This window comes from Geotrypetes seraphini, chromosome 9, assembly GCF_902459505.1.
Source record: "Geotrypetes seraphini chromosome 9, aGeoSer1.1, whole genome shotgun sequence".
Taxonomy (NCBI): domain Eukaryota; kingdom Metazoa; phylum Chordata; class Amphibia; order Gymnophiona; family Dermophiidae; genus Geotrypetes; species Geotrypetes seraphini.
Genome location: NC_047092.1, coordinates 119,630,006 through 119,648,096, shown reverse-complemented (window position 1 = coordinate 119,648,096; position 18,091 = coordinate 119,630,006). Strand labels below are relative to the sequence as shown.

The window sequence follows — 18,091 nt, the reverse complement described above, 5'->3', positions numbered from 1 at the left end:
GTGGCGACCATAGTTGTGGCCATGGGCAAGAGCTCGCATCCGTCCTCTTCAGTTGTCCCTTCTGTCTCAGTGGAATCCTTAGCAGGATGCGCTGGGGTGAAGTTGCCATGATTAGCGATGGCTGACAGCTATATGGTGTGGTGGTTGAACCTGGTTACTCTGTACAGAGGGCTCCCTCTGCGCAACTTGGATTGGGTGCCCCTGGTGATGGATGCGAGTCTCTCTGGTTGGGGAGCAGTTTGCCAGTCGGTGGACTGTATTAGAAAGCAGATGGTTGTTCAAATGGCTGGAGATGCGTACGATCTGTCTGGCCCTGCTTCGATTTCAAGGGAATCGCCACGTATTCTCAGACATTGCGATGGTGGTTGCCTAAGTCAACTGTCAGAGGGGCATGAGGAGTCCCCTGCTGAGCCTAGAGGCTCGGATACTCGTTGCCTAGATGGAGAAGTGTCCTCGGCTCATGTGGCAGGGGTGGACGATGTGCCAGTAGACTTCCTCAGTTGTCAGATTCTGGACCCAAGAGAATGGTCCCTGTCTGGGCTAGCGTTCGCAGCCATGTTTCGTCAGTGGGGTCGCCCCGCCTTCAATTTGATAGCGTCCTTGGGGAACTAGAAGGTGGACAGGTTCTTCAGCCGCTGACGGGAGGTCAGCAGAGCTGGGCTCGGTTCAACCATGGATGGATGGGGAACTTATGTATGGCTTTCCCTATGGTCTATGATAGGTGCGTTCTGGGCATCTCACGCAGGTGGCCCTGGACTGGCCCAGACGTCCTTGGTACGCAGACCTGGTGCGGTTGAGCTCAATGCGGGGTCTGCATCTTCCTTGCCATCGGAGATTGCTCAAGCAGGGCCTGATAACCCTTCAAGTTCCGGACGGCTTGGTCTTGCGGCCTGGCACTGTACGCATAGCCTTGAGGGCTAGGGGGTTTCTCTTCTGCTGTCATCACCATGTTTCTTCATGGCGACAGGAATTTGATGGGGTTGGCCTCCACGAAGGCCTATAGATGCTTTTTGGTCTGGTGTGCAGTAGTTCACGTGGATCCCTTGGCCCCATCAATGGCGCATGTTCTGGCCTTCCTGTGGGCTGTCCTCAGGAAGGGTCTGGCGGTTTCTTCTTCCAGGTCCCCATTGCGGGACTGTTGTGTTCAGGTGCCTCTTCTCTTGGGGGTTTACTGTCATCTCCCCAAGATTTTGTACGCTTCTTATGGGGGAGGGAGGGAGGCTGCGGCCTCCCTTGCAACTTCCGTGTCCTCCTTGGGATCTGTCTGGTTCTCCACTCGCTGGCTCGTCTGATCTATGAACCCTTAGATGGGATTTCTTTGAGAGATGTTGCCCTCAAGACCGCTTTCCTCGTTTCGATCGCTTCTGTTCAGGGTCTGTCGGAGTTTCAGGATATATCATGCAGGGATCCTTTCCTCTGCATCACGGAGTCTGCAGTTGTTTTGAGGACTGTGTCTTCTTTTCTTCTACACGTGGGGTCAGCAGTCCACATCAACCAGGTAGTTCAGCTACCCACTTTTGTTCTGTCGGGTTCCAAGTCTAAGACCCGTGTTTTCGGTCTCTGGAGGTGTGGCGTCTCCTTTTGAGATACCTTGAGGCTACTAACGACTTCCGTCTGTCAGACCATCTGTTTGTCCTGGAGGTCCCCGTAAACAGGGATCGGCCTGCTTCCGAGGCTACCTTCTCTCATTGGATATGTGCAGGCATTTCCATGGCGGCAGGGAAGCAGCCTCCCCTTGGGGTGAGGGCTCACTCTCCTGAAGGAAGGGCTTCCTTATGGGCTGACTTGCATATGATCTGGCCTGAGGAGATTTATTGGGCAGCCATGTGGCTTTCCCTTCATCTTTTTTCCGGGTTTTACCGGCTTGATGTGGCAGCTATGGGTGATGCGGCCTTTGGCCCTTCTGTTCTGGCGGTGGATTCATTGGAGCCCCCCCTGAGATTTGGGACTGCTTTGATACATCCCGCTAGTTCAGGCTCCAAAGGGATTGTACAAGAATAAAAGATTAGGTTTCTTTCTTACCTCTGCTAATCTTCCTTCTTGTAGATCTCCTCTGGAGGCTGAACTCCCGCCCATCTTTTTTGTCCAATTCGCAGATCGCCTGCCAGTAACTGATAGGTTGGCTTTCTCTCTTTGACAAGCCTTGCTATATTTTCCCTGAGTGTCCCTGAGTGTAAGCTTATGGGGTTTAAGGGTCCTGTGGTGATGCCCCTTCTGCTCTTTAGACTGTGTCTTCTTTAGTGACCTGTTCCTCAGTTTTGCAGATGTGAAATGTTTCAATTTCTTATTAGCCTAACTTGGCCTTTTTTGGTGGTTGTTGATTATGTATTTGGTTATCATGAGCAGCATTGATTTGTAGTGGGGAGTCCCCACACCCCCCTCTCTTTTTCTTGTGTTTCCTGTTTGTATTAGATACTCCTGGCTTTGCTACCTACTGAATTTCAAGGGGAGTGGCTGCACAGGTGACCTCACAGAGGGGGTTGGTTTTATTTTTAAGTTCTGCAGCCAAGGCTGGAATAGATGCACTACCCGCTAGTTCAGCCTCCAGAGGAAATTTACAAGAAAGAAGATTAGCAGAGGTAAGAAACCTAATCTTTCATTATAACATTCTTAGTCTTGTTAACCATCCATTTTTCAATAATTCCTAGCATCCTATTTGCATTTTTGGCTGCCGCCGCACATTAGGTGGAAGATTTCATCGTATTGTCTACGATGACACCCATATCCTTTTCTTGGGCGCTAATCCCCAAGGTAGACCCTAGCATCCAGTAACTGTGATTCAGGTTATTCTTTCCAATGTGCATCACTTTCCATTTGTCTACATTAAATTTCATCTGCCATTTGGACGCCCAGTCTTCCAATTTCCTAAGGTCCACCTGCAAATTTTCAAAATCCGCATACGTTTTAACAACTTTGAACAGTTTAGAGTCATCTGCAAATTTAACCACCTCAGATCTTGTAATTCATTAGATTCTAAGAATTTCACTATCCTTTCCTTCAACAATGTTTCCATTATTTTTCCAATAACTGAAGTGAGACTTACTGGCCTGTAGTTTCCCGCTTCATCTCTGCAACCACTTTTGTGAAGAGGGACCACATTCGCTCTTCTCCAGTCCCATGGAACCGCTCCTGTCTCTAAAGATTTATTGAACAAATCTTTAAGAGAATCTGCCAGAACCTCTCGGAGCTCTCAGTTTCCTGGGATAGATCCCTTCCAGTCCAACTTCAATTTTTCAAGTTGTTCATAAACACTTTCTTTTGTGAACGGTGCAGTACCCATTCCATTCTAAGGTATAACATTGCTGACCAATTGCGGTCCTTCTCCCATGCACATTTGCTTTTTCCTCACCACTCTCCACATAGCAGTTCATACATTCTTTCAGTCTCTTAATTCCATTTTTTGCCTTCTTCCTTTCATTAATATACCTGAAAAAAATTTTGTCTTCCTTTGTTATATTTATAGCCATTTGCTCTTCCACTTGTGCTTTCACCAGACATATCTCTCTTTTGACTTCTTTCAGTTTCATCCGATATTCCTTTCTGTTCTCCTCTTCTTGAATTTTTATGTTTTATGAACGCCAGTTCTTTTTCCTTTATTTTTTCTGCCACTAGTTTGGAGAACCATATTAGTTTCCTTTTTCTCTTGTTTTTATTTATTTTCTTCACATAAAGGTCAGTAGCTCTTTTTATTACACCTTTCAACTTGGACCACTTTTTTTCCACTTCCCTTATGTCTTCCCATCCAATCAGCTCTTTCTTCAGGTACTTTCCCATGCTATTAAAGTCCGCACGTTTGAAATCCAGGACTTTGAGTTTTGTGCAACCACCCTCCTATTTGGCTGTTATATCAAACCAAACCATATGATGATCACTACTTCTTAGGTGGGCCCCCACGCGGATATTAGAGACACTTTCACCATTTGTGAGCATCAGATCCAGTATCGCTTTTTCCCTCGTGGGTTCCATCACCATTTGTTTGAGCAGAGCTCGTTGAAAGACATCCACGAGCTCTCTACTTCTTTCCGATTCCGCAGATGGAACTTTCCAGTCCGCATCCAGCAGGTTGAAATCAACCAGAAACAGCACTTCTCCTTTCTTTCCCAACTTTTATACATCCGTAATCAGATCTTTGTCAATTTGCTACAATTGAAGTCTGAGGACTGTAGAAAACACCCAAGTGATGTCAGTTTTTTCTCTGTGTTAACTACAAATGCTGGGAACTGTTAACTTGGGGTGTTTTCAATTGCTGTACATTAATTTTGGCAATTACTGTGTGGTAACTCCAATACCTTACCACATTTTAGTAAACAAGGAACCAAGGTGTGCATTGCTCACCCTGAGCATTCAAGCCACGTAACACTTTAGTTACACAGTGAAACTCCATTGATAAAAACGCTCTAAGGACTAGATTCTACAAATGGCACTGAAAAAGAGTGCTTAGCACTCTCTAGGTTCAAACAATTTTTATTGATGCAAACAACAAGAACACAGTAGCAAGGCACCCCGAAGGTGCACAATACCAAACAAATCTGCATCATATAAATAGTATAACATACAAGGACAAAACAAGAGGAATATCAACAAACTCCTCCTTCCCCCCCTCCCCCCCGCACACACCACTTAGAGCGTGCAGTGGAAGAAGAGCGGAAAGGCACCCCGAGACCCTGGACTCTGATGAGCCCCGAGGAAGCCACACCACTCCCCCCCTCTCCCTCCCTGAAGCGCTGTTTATAGAACAGCGCTTGGCACTGGGAACTGTGCTCTTTAGGCTTGGCCATTTACACCAACTGAAAAGTAAATCCTCTTGTCTAATCAGGTGCGGACCCCCCCTCTTATTCTGTAACTGCACATGTAAATTGCAGGAATGTCCACCCGTTAACATCCCATGACCATTCCCTTTTTGGAACTACATGTAAAATCTAAATGCTGATTCCAAACCTAAAACTACATGCATAAATTTTAATTCATTTTAATTATCATCAATAATTGCTTGCTAAGATCCCAAATAGGGATACCTAACAAGTAAATCTGACTCTACTATAAGTACATATAAGGACCTACTTATTAAGCTGTGCTAACTGTTCAATTCTGCATTTTATATTGTGAGAGCAAATAGCACAGCACTACAAAAACCTCAAAAACCTTTGAACAGTATAGTGACGCATAAAAAGTATGGAACTATTTCACTATAGCCATGTCCTGGCTCACCACTCAAGTATAGCATACATTTGCTTCTTAACTTTACGCTGTTCAAATACTCGTAGTTGATTAGTAAACACCCAGATCTGTTTTGCTTCAAGAAATATTAGACTTTAGGCACTGTCTTGCCTGTTTACTCAAAATTGTATTATATTCATAATTTCTAAGTTTCCAAGTTTATTGAGATTTTAAGATACTGCCTGATAAAGAACCTTTGGTAATTCAAAGGTGAAAAGGAAATACATCAGCAAAATAGGAAAACAAAAAGAAAAAGCCAGAATTAGAGCTAAGTACCAAATGCATATATAAAAAAAGGCTTCATTTAAGTTTATATAGGGAATTCTCTAAATGGAGCTATTGGAGAAGAGAATTCCAGAGCGGAAAAGTCACTAAAAAATACAGGTCCTGAAGATTTTATAATTTTTGTAGTTCAATAATACCCTTTCTCCATTAACTCAGTGGGAAAGTTTAAAAGTAGTACTGAGGAGTAAAATTCTCTCTCTACAAGTTCACCAAGCAAACAGAAGCAACTCTTCAGAAATTTACTCATTGGAGGCTTTGGGTAAGCAAAGGAGGGGCTCTAAGACTCAACGGGCAGTGTTATACAATGCTCATCTGCAATTGCATGAATTGGAGAAAGTTATTCAGGATAGGTTAAGCTGACTAAGACAATAATTTTTTGAGTTTAACAATAAAGCCAGCATAATGCTGGCTCATAAACTGAAATGTAAAGCAAAACAAAATACTATCTATACAATCGAGGATGAGTTGTTTCAGCAACATATCAATGATAATGAAATTTATCAGGTCTTCTTCATCTTTTATGAGAAGTTATACACGCCTGTGTCTTCTCCGATGGAGGAGTTGATTGACGCCTTTTTAGAATCCATTCAATTACCATCTATATCTCCTGAAAATGAGGATCTTTGGGCCCCTTTCATTGTTGATGAGGTCTCTCAGGCAATATGGCATCTCCCAACTGGAAATGCTCTGGGTTTACAATAGATGGCTATAGTAATAGGTTTTATACATGTTTCCATAAAATATTAACTCCACTGTTGGTTCAGATGTTTAATTCTATAGGAGATGCTAGCATTCTTGCACATTGTTGGCCCTTGGCAGCAGTAACAATCTCATTAAAGCCAGAAAAGACTCCGCTTAAATGTGGGTCCTACAGACCTACCTCGCTTCTAGGGGCCGATTATAAGATCTTTACTAAAATCATGGCTACTCATTTTCAGCGGGTGCTTCCAAAGGTACTTCATAATGATCAAACAGGATTTATATAGGGAAGACAAACATTCAATAAAACAAGGTGGGCGCTATATCTTATAGAAATTGCTCAAAGTATGGGGTCTTCTTCCCTGTTGCTCTCTTTAGATGTGGAGAAGGCCTTCGACAGAGTGTATTGGACATATCTAATGGCAGTTTTATGAAAGTTGGGCCTGCTGGGGCCTTCTCCGCACACGATACAGGCATTATATAGAAAACACCTAGCAACTTTAAAGATTAATGGCTCTTATACAGCTTCATTCAAGCTGAAGAGAGGCACCAGATAGGGCTGTGCCCTGTCTCCATTACTTTTTGCTTTGTCGATTGAATTGCTAGCCTGCATGATTAGAGCTGATAAGAATACAACTGAGATAAAGGGAGGGAATGGATCATTGAATAATGCTTTTTGCTGATAATATTCTGTTAACTTTGACAAAACCCTCTCAATCATTGCTATAACTTTGACGAGACCCTCTGAATTGCTGCTATCCATGTAACTTTTGCTGAAAACCTTTGGAGCGGTGTCCAGCTTTAAAATTAATATGCAGAAATCAGAGATCTTAAATATTAATGAGTCTGATCATGAGGTCTCTTCTTTATAACATACTTTCCCTTTTCATTGGGCACAATAGTATATTTGGTATTTAGGGGTACATCTTTCTAGCTCTATGAATAATCTATACAAATTAAATGTTCCTCCTAAATTAAAAGAATGGTTTCTAAAATTAGATTGTTAAAATGCTATGCATATTTCTTGGGTCAAATGAATATAAGCACTAAAAATGGCTCTACTACCTAAATTACTGTACTGTACTGTATTCTCACTGGGCAGCAGCTTCCTTATGCTTCCTTGGCCAAGTATGGGAAGAAGGAGAGCTTAGTTCTTTCCAAGAACTACAAGAGGAGTATGGTTTAGAAAATAGGGAAGCCTTTCAGTACTGACAAATAAGGGATTATATTCTCTATACAGCTTATAGTGAATTAAGTCTAGGTGAAACTTCTCTTGAAGGGGCCGTACAATCAGGCACTAGGAGAGGGAGTATCTATTACATATCTATTACATATATACAGCTCTCCTCTGAATAGCTATACCTTTAACACAATGTACTGCACCTCGCAGTACATTGTGTTAATGGTATAGCTATTCAGAGGAGAGTGGAAATTGGGGCAAACTTTTGACAATAAATAATGGCAAAACTTTTTTCAATACTTGTTAAAAATATCAGTAGTGACCCCATTAATTGAAAATGCATTTAAGATTCTTTATCAGTGGTACTATATGCTGGAGTGGTTGTTTAAAATGTATAAAGTGGGAAATGGACTGTGCTGGTGTGCATGTGGATAGAGTGGCACGCTGTACCATATTTGGTGGACATGGCTATTTGTTTCTTTTTGGAAGGAAATCATTGTTAAATTCAAAGATTGTGCATCAATACAATATCCCATAGGGGAGGAAGGGTGTTTATTACACAAGAAACCAGAAGGGTTTCTAGAGAAATCCATTGAATAGTTACTCATATATTTACAACTAAGCTGGAAAATGCCTTCTGTTCTTTCCTTAGAGAAAATGTATAAAAAAGTAGATTATTATTGCTTGATATTTCAATTAACAGCAAAAAAATATGAGAGGATTGTCCTTTATGACAAGACGGGATATCTATATGAAATGTAGAGTGTAAATATAGGTTGTGTAACTATAGGCTCCTTTTACGAAGCCACATTAGCGGTTTAACGTGCATAATAGCGCGCGCTAATTTGCCAGCCGCGCTAGCTGCTACCGCATCCTCTTGAGCAGGCGGTAGTTTTTCAGTTAGCGCGGGGGTTAGCGCACGCTAAAAATGTGCGTGCGATAAAGTGGCTAACGTGGCTTCAAAAAATGAGCCCTATGTTTTTGAGGTAAACATTCTCTGGATCATATGTGTGATATCTACTTTCTAGGGGGGGGAGTTGTTGAGTACGGGGCTCATAATTAAAAATTAAAAATTTATTTAAAAAATTTATAAACAGCTTTAAATCAAAGTGGTGTACAACATTAACAACAAAAATGGAGGAACTGGAGAAAAATATTCAAATAAATCTGCACTGGTGGCAAAAGTGCTCAATACCTTAACCCCTTGTCAACACTAGACTTCATTTTCAAACAAATATAGCTGATTCAATGAGGAAGCAGCAGCCACGTTAAGAGAAAGATAAATGCTGTTTTTTGTACTATCATACATAGCATAATACAGGGGTTGTTTCGCCAATAATAGAATGCTGGAGGGGAGTTAACGAGCAATTTAAGCTCCCCTTCATAGCTCCAGAGCAACGTGTGCCCTGCAGCTTCTGAGGCGTTTTCCCCTATTCAGCTATAATTGTTTGAAAATGAAGTCTACTGTTCACAAGGGGTTAAGATATTGAGCACTTTTACCACCAGTGCAAATTTAAACTATACCATTTGATTTATTTGTACAAAATTAACATACATAATATAGGAAAAACCATCATAAGTAGTCCTAATTCTTTGAACATCCAAGTGCTGATTTTCAAAGCTGTTTTTCTGGACGACTAGAGAAGTGTTTTGCCCTCTGTGCTTCCAAAGTTTCAGGGGACATGTTGGAGGTGTGTTATGGACATGTATAGGGCATGCTTTGAGTGTGTTTAACTTAGATGTCTTGCAGTGATAATCAAACCTTTCACAAGACGTCCTGGAAGAAACTTAGACATTTGGAGCTATACCTGTTTTAGAAACATCTAAGTGCCACAAAGGTACCCAAACTAACCAGATTGGAAAACCAGATGACCGCTGCATATATGAAGGTATGACCGCCACACACACTCCCCTATTGCTCACTGACCCCCTCCCACCCCAAAAAAATCTGAATGAAAGAGTACATACCTGTCTCTAGAACAGCAGCACTTGTTATGGGAAAGCTTAGTAGAGCATCACACAGGTGTCTTAAGTAACCTGGTGGATGGGCTAGTGAGCCATAGAGAGAAGGATCCAGGCCCATAAGGCAGTCTAACCAATACATTTTTGATGGAAAGTGTAAGGCCACGAAAACCCACGAAAACCCTACTATAATGCTGTATAGGTTCCACCTGCAGCCGTAAGGGCTATTGGAGTGGTAGACAGGTGAGTATAGTACGTTTTGGGAGAGTTTTGGAGGGCTCACCATAAATTATAAGGGGGATAAGGTGAGATGTATTTCTGGCACCCTATATGTGAAGTTCACAGCAGTGCCCTCTAAGGTGTCCAACTGCTTGGTTGGCATGTCTATGTGGCCATCATAATGATTGCCACTCCCATGCCCAAATGGTCTGGATTTGGACGTTTTCAACTTGGATGTTTCTGTGGTTGAAAATGGGGTATAAAGTTAGGCGTCCTAAGGGTTGAATGTCCTGTTGGCCTAGATGTCCAACTAAGCGATTTTCAAAAAAAAGTTTTTATGTCTAGTGATTTAGGTTTTGAAAATGGATGTTTCTGTGCTTCCAACTTTGGACTTAGATGTCCTTTTCGAAAATGGCTCTCCACATGTCTATAACTACAAAAAAGTTCTAGTATACAATAATCTGTTTGTACATTAGAGATGTTTGAAAAAATATATGTTCTGACAGTCAAACAAATATACCTGAGTGAAGGAACAACAAATAAATTTGATTGTGAGAAGTAAAGAGTATGCACAGTATGGTATGGGAGCAAGAGGACAGAGAGATAAGGCTTTTTCACAACTGCAACAATCATTCGGTATTACAAAGTCTCAAGCATATAAATGGTTGCAGTTGAAGCAGGCCATTCAGAAGGGGTTCCCTGATTGGTAAAATTTAAATAATCAGTATAGCTTGCCGGGCCTATGCTTCCAGACAAATTTATTAGGACATCAGGCTGCCAAGTGGTATAAATTAATATTGGAATATTTGAATAAAAAACCTAAAATTAGTCTAAAAGATATTTGGAGCATTGAGATTAAAGCAGATTTCTGCTACTCAATGGCCATGGATTTGGTCTTGGAGGATGAAATGTACAGTGTCAGCATCTATGAGACAAACTTGGTTTTTTTCCTGTTACATAGAGTTTTCTGGACCCCAGTTCGTTTGCAGAAGTTAGTTCTAAGTCTAATAGATTCTGCACTGTCATCTTGAAATAGGGACACTAGATCATTTATTGTTCTATTATCCTTTGATACTCAATTTTTGGAAATCGATATGGGGACATATTAATAACATACTAGAATCATCGATTCCATTAACCTATGATGTAGTCATCTGTGGAACATTATTGCAGACTAAGCCCCCATTGGACTGTTATAAAAGCTGGCTTTTCATCATTATGAACACAAGAACATAAGAATTTCTGCTGCTGGGTCAGACCAGTGGTCCATTGTGCCCAGCAGACCGGGATTGCCATGCAAACGGTTACTCAAAATTGGAAAAGCTGGGATCGGCTTAATTTTTCTTTTTGGTGGGCAAATTTATGTTTATGTTATAAGTATGAGAAAATGAACTCGGATATGTTGGGGCATAATCATTTATTCAGATTAGTTTAGGGTCCATTAACAACTTTTGTTACTTCGGTATAGTTGTCTCTTACTTTTAATTTCCTATTGATTTACACACACATCCAAGTAAGGGTGGGAGGGGGGATTTCTCTTTTGTTTTATTCCTTGATTGGATGTACTGGAAGGGAGGGGGGGGGGATATTTTGTACTGTTATTGATTGATTGTAAGTGCTGATTCTGATTATTAATGTATGTATAATTTTATGCACTTTGTATTAGCCTTGAAAATTTAATAAAGTAAAAAAAAAAAAAGACTTAGTAGCTGTAAAAGGCAACAAGTGTCTTTGGTGTATGTATATGTCTGCTTTTTAGTGTCTCTAATTTCCTGGGTAAGAATTCTTATTTTATTGGTTTCAAATGTGTAAATCAAAGTAAATATTTACTGTATCTCAGAAAATAGAATGATCCATAATATCAGTCTCATTCCAAGCCCCAAATTTCTCTGTCCACTGAGGGATCTCCTGCCAGAATGCGTCCTTAGATACTGTCAGTAACCCATTGTTGAATCGCCATGGTCTGAGACCCAATTCCACAAGCTGAATGTGGAATAAGATAGGAATTGCTCCATTGTTGGCTACCAAAATGAGTTGGATCATATCTTCCATGACCATTGGTTACAGCTCTTTGAAAATAAATAAAGTCCAATTCTGGAATTTGTTTAATGGAAAGGAAAGAAAGAGTAAAATATCTCCCACAAGGATTAAGTAGTCTCCAGAGGTCTACCCAACCAAACATAGGGACTCTTTTTTAAAAAGCTACACGAGTGCTGCATAGCAAATGCTCCAACGCCCATTCAATCCTTATGGGTGTTAGAGCATTTACCGCATTGGCCCATTCTATTTGGCTTTGTAAAAGAGAGGAATAGCTATCCAACCATGCAATACCTGGAGACCTTTAAAAAGTTCTAACCTGTATGTGGATTGCTGATCTAGCACTGGGTCTAAGGGTAAACTAAAGTTTTCAGACTTCCCCCTCATATTATCATTGTTAGGAGCATATACATTATTTTTTTTTTTTTTTAGTTCAATCATTTTTATTGAAAATTTTTAGCTTATACATACAAGGAAGGCAACAATGACCGATACAATCTAATCTAATCTTCCATTTGTGAGTCGCTCATATCTTTACAGGCTCAAGGCGACAGATCAAAGAGGAAGGGGGAAAGAAGGAGGGGAAGAGGACGTGCCTCCATTTCCTGAACTAGAGCTTTGATAAAGAACTGTTAATCCCAATGAAATGGTTTTGTCATAATTTGATGGTTAAGAAGAGCACCAAATAAAATAACCAACCAATTCTTTTTAACACTGTCGGTTCCCACTAAAACCGTAACTCTGATCCAATCCATTTTACTTAAAGACAGAAGGACTGGACTATAACAAATAAGTTTCCCGGGGTTATATTATAATTAGCAAGTTGGAGTTTAAGGTATTTAGATATTTTGGACCATTTAATGGAATTATTTAGTCCTTTAAAGATTAAGGGAGAAAATATTTAATACCATTTTATATCAAGGTGACAACCTTTTTCAACTGAGTTTGAAATCCAACAACTAAAATGTAATTTAGTGCATAACATTCACCGAAGATCAATTATTTACTTGTATTTTATTTATTGGCATTTATTAACTGCCTTTAGGATGAGATTCACCCAAGGCAGTGAATTATAGATTATCATGACTTTGTGTGTATAACTAATAATAGGGTTACCATATTGCTCCAGAAAAAGGAGGACGGGTTGAGACATCTGGGTTTTACTTCCACTACTAAATACCCTAAATTCCAAAAGATTACTCTTCAGGTTCACTTGCTCCCTGTCTGACTCCACATACAATTCAAACTCCTCTTACTGACATTCACGTATACTCACTCTGCAGCTCCTTAGTATCTATCCTCTCTTATTATTCCCTATACTTTCCCTGGGAACTCCATTCATCAGACAAGTCCCTCCTGTCAGTACCCTTCTCCTCTACTGCCAACTCCCATCTCTGTCCCTTCTACACTTGCTGCACTGCATGCTTGTAACAACCTGCCTGGCTCGTTACATCAGGCTTCATCTTTGGCAGTATTTAAATCCATGATGAAAGCCCACTTATTTGAAGCTATGTTTAAATCCTAACCCTACCAACGTATCTGTCTGTCATCCCCTCTATGGTCCCCTACCACCCCTTCAGCCCTATCTAATTCCTTACATGAGTACTAAGTTCAAACTCTCCTATGTTATTCTGTCTCATCAGCCCCTCTCTAATTCCCTATACGAGCACTATGTTCTCACTCCCCCTTTTGTCCTGTGTGTCTGTCATAATTAGATTGTAAGCTCTTTTAAGCAGAGACTTTCTCTTGCAGGTCAAATGTATAGTGCTGCATGTACCTGATAGCCCTATAGAAATAATAAATTGTTGTAGTCTTTAAATGAACATATTTCACTAAAGGATAGCCAGGTTTCAAAGACAATTGATAACGTGAATTAGTACGATTAGTTGTAAAAGAAAGATAATTATTTACCAGAAAGCAATCATGTTTTCCCTAATATTTTTAAAGAAAATCATTTTTGCAATACCCTCATCAACACATTATTGGTTCTACTAAACAAGTTACAAAAATACCTGCATTATTGAGTCAGCAAGCTGAGATGCATGCCTAATGTTTTATGCTCTTACTAGCTCACACACATTTATTTAGAAGGACTGAAACCTACGTACTGCAGTACATAAAAGCCTCATCTCTTTGGAATGGACAGCCACTGTGATCCCTACCACAGGTTTCTCTAGCAACCAAAATGAGTCAGTTGCTAGGTAATTGCCTCAATAAGCAAGATAACACACCGCTAATGTCTCTCATTTCACAGAAAACTATTTAAACAAGACAGCAGATATGACTAGTGAGAAAAAATGCCTTACTGACTACAAGTATGTATGTAACAGACTAGAATACTGGCATTTCTGCATCTTCTTGTTACATAAATCCTAGTGGCTCTTTATAAAATCACCCCTGCATGTGAAAGTTACACATGGAAGTTGGAGGATATAAGTTATGGCAATTAAGCAGGAGAATTGGACTAAACGAGCAGTTTTTCCATATCTACACATGCATGGGAGCAACTGTAGAACCTGACAGTAATATATCAGGCTATATAGGGGCATTCCATTTTTGAAATGGGGAATACGGATAGAGATTTGCATATGTAAATTAGAAAATAACAAGGGGACAAATTTGTCCCCATCCCTGCAGGATCTATCTCCATCTCTATCCCGTCCCTGAGAGTTCAATCCCTCTCCCTACCCCATCCCTGCAAGCTCTGTCTTCATCTGCACAAGCCTTGAACACTTATGATTTTAAAGTTTGTGAGGCTTGTGCAGATGAGGGCAGAACTTGCAGGGATGGGGCAGGGACTGGACCTGCAGGGACAGGACAGAGATAGAGATACTCGGGGTTGGGACAAATTTGTCCCTGTGTCATTCGCTATTGTAAATACCAACTTTCTGAAACTTGGTTTTACATGTGTATGTGATCATGAGTAGGGCTTCTAAAATAAGGGCCATTATCTATTTCCTGCTTGGATCTGGGAAAGGTCACCTTAATGTATATCTGAAAGGACCCCATTCAAACATTTGAGCCCTATAGATGTGCTAAGTTTGCCTTTAATCCTGCCCAGCTTACATCTGGCTTGGATTTTTTTTTTCTTGTTTTCTAAATAGACTTATGCCATCAGCACCACTGCCAACTATTTATTTAATTTTCTATACTGTTCTAGGGGAGCTCAGAATGGTTTACATGAATTTATTCAGATACTCAAGCATTTTTCCCTGTCACGGTGGGCTCACAATCCATCTAGTGTACTGGGACAGTGGGGGAATTAAGTGACTTACCTAGGGTCACAAGGAGCAATTTGGGTTTGAACCCACAGCCTCAGCATGCTGAGGCTGTAGCTTTAACCATTGTGCCACACTTTCTCCCTGCTCTCCCCATAAGTCCTTTTTAATATTGCCTACTAGATAATCCAAAGCAACATGATTCATAATGTATAATCCTAGTTTTTATTAAGATGATAGAGCCATAACTAATCTATATATAGTAACATCAACATATGCAAGGGCTCATAGGTGGTGCTGTGCACTGCAATACAAAAGATGCCCTTATTAGATCCCTGATTTGGGTCTTTCAATCTCCAAATTGATAGAGGATGCTCTGCAGACAACAATCACAACCCTTATGGGGGCAAGTCATGATCATTAATGCCAGTAATACCTAGTGGTTAAATTTATACTTCATAATATAGACTTCCAGAAGGAGCTGTGGTGTATGTCTCATGGCCTCAGGATCACTGCTGTGGTGGCTAGATGAAGAATAGTGGGAGGGTGCTTCTATTAAATATAATAAAAATCCCCACATTTTGTAAATGAGTGGGGGGGGGGGGGGGAATTAAAAGTGGAAGCTACTGAGCTTAAAAAAATGATGCCTAAAACAGATGAGGTACTTGTAGGGTCATAACCAGAAATGCAGTTCATTGTAATTATTGGGGCCGGTATTCTAAGTGATTTAACTGGCCAGAAATGGCTCTTGGCTGGTTAAATTGCTTGTCTGAAGCTAGCTTAACTGCTGAAAAAGACTGGCTAGTGCCTAGAGCAAAACTGTCTATTCTGGGGGTGTTTCAGGGGCGGAGTCAGCACTTGACCATTTAAGTGCCAATATTCAGCATTTAATTTGCCAAGATCACAATATAAACCGGACTACATAAAAGTCAATCTTTTCTATGTGTTGTCCCATAGCCAGTTAAATGCTGATTATTGCACATAACTGGCTATGTCATAGCCAGCTCCAGAAACCTAGAGATTCAATGCCAGAGTTCAGACATACTCCAGCATTGAATTTTTAGCCATAACATCAGTAGAGGTCAGCAAGATGCTGAGTGTCGTCGCCCCACTGTGTTTAAAGAGAACATCCTACTGTCATGTAGCATATATACCCAGTGAGAACTGAGACAAACATTACTAACGCACTATTAAGTTAGAGGTTTCCACTAAAAGGTTAAGATCACTGCACTTGAGGATTGATCCCTTCACTAACAGCTGTCAAATGAAGGAACCAATCCTCATTCAGAAATCTGTTCTGAATGGGGATTGGTCCCTTCAGCTCTGAATATCTTAATATCAAGTGCTGATACTCCTGAAAACTGTACTGGCACACAGTATTCAGACCTCTGACAAGAGGTAAGAGCTTATATGTGTGCCTCCCACTGGGCTTTTAAGTGACTTTGCAGATATAGAAGGATGTTGTGAAGCAGATGGTTAAGGGTAAGGGAAGGCAGAAGGGAAGCTCCACTATGGTGGGTACATTTTTTTCCACTGTCTTAGTGTGGCATGAGATTGAGCACTTGGCCATAACCACTTTTCCCCAGTCTTGATGGTAGAGGGAATCTGGTCATGATTACCCTATCTTGGAGAGGGGGGGGGTGGGAAATCAGATGCTCCTCCATGTATACATTTTTTCTCATTTTGGAAGGGAAAGGAAGAGATGGGACACTTACTAGGCTGCTTTTTTTTCTAATAGCTAGGAGAATATTTTATGCAGGTGAGAAAACTACATTAAGTTAACCAGCAGTTAACTTCCAGTTAACATTTAGCCCTACCCTGAAAATGCCTGTTTCCCATTCTACACTTAAATGGATAATTTTTTTCTGGTATGAGAGTATTGCAAGATTATTCCTAGGGTTCATAGGCACCATTTAGGAACCTAGAATTGAAAGAGCAGGAGCAAATGGAAATAGGGTCAGAGGGTGTGTGTGTGGGGGGGGGGGGCATGGGGGGTGAATTGTTCATACTGAAGGAGGAGTTAGATGGAAATACTTCTTGATAGTGCGAGGGGAGGGGGGACTGTGCAATTGGAGGTTTATTAATGCCACAAAGGTTTGTCATGAGTGGGATAGTTGATGCCAAAGGGAGCAGTGTGTTATGGGGGAATTACTGATGCTGTGGGAGTGATGGGGTGGGACCTGTGCAGCTGCATCTCACATGTGTGGGGTGAGGTGATACATTTTTTCTCCAAGTACAGGTCTGAATGTACTTACATGTCTTTTACAAGAGACTCTGAATTTAGCAGAGCCTTTGTAAAATACATTGGAAATAGGGACATCTCTGTTTCCATCTCTACATCCTTTCTAAAATGGGGGTCACAATGCCTGCTTTTTAATTCTATAGAGCTGTCTAAAACTAGGCAGTATGTATGCATATAAATGACAGTATTCTAGTCATGTATGCACATATCTGAACACTAATGTATGTAAATGAAAGGGAAAGAAAAGGGGATGGGACTTGATATACTGCCTTTCTGTGGTTAATATCAAAGCAGTTTACATATTATATATAGGCACTTATTTTGTACTTGGGGGCAATGGAGGGTGGAGTGACTTGCCCAGACTCACAAGGAGCTGCAATGGGAACTGAATCTAGTTCCCCTGGTTCTCAGACCATTGCACTAATCTTTAGGCTACTTTTCCACTCCATGATAATAATTTGTTGTTCTGTAAGTATGCACATGTGTTTGCTAGCACATATTTGCAGCTGGGTGTTCTTATGATCAGAGTCTGGGTTAAGTGTGGTTTAGAAACATATTTATGCACATAACTTAAGGAATAGTGTAAGTTACACACTTATATCCAGAACCTAGGGACCAGCATTTACACTAGCTCCAAGTTTGGCATAAGTGCTCATGTTTATGTTTATTAAAATTTAACAGACTGCTTACCTTGTATAGATCAAAGTGGTTTACTACAGTGGTTTTCAACTGGTCCTTGAGTACTCCCTTGTCAGTCAGGTTTTAAGGATATCCACAATAAATATGCATGAAAGAAATTTGAATATTCATTGTGGATATCCTGAAAACCTGACTGGCAAGGGGGTACTCCAGGACCAAGCTGAGAAACACTGATTTACAACACGTATAAAAACAAGTAAACAAAAAACAAACAAACCCTTAAGCCTAGCTACATACAGGAATATACATCCTAAACCAGTGTCTAGTTTCTTTTATAGAAAAGTTTTCAAATAAGTGTTCTTTAGGGGCCAAAATAAAGGCACTCCTTTATTG

General features: G+C 40.7%; 1 protein-coding gene across 3 annotated transcripts in view; it reads right to left on the bottom strand.

Moving 5' to 3' along the window:
* Nucleotides 1-18,091, bottom strand: part of KIF1A (kinesin family member 1A) — a 627,076-nt gene that overhangs the window by 310,959 nt on the left and 298,026 nt on the right. The window lies entirely within an intron of this gene.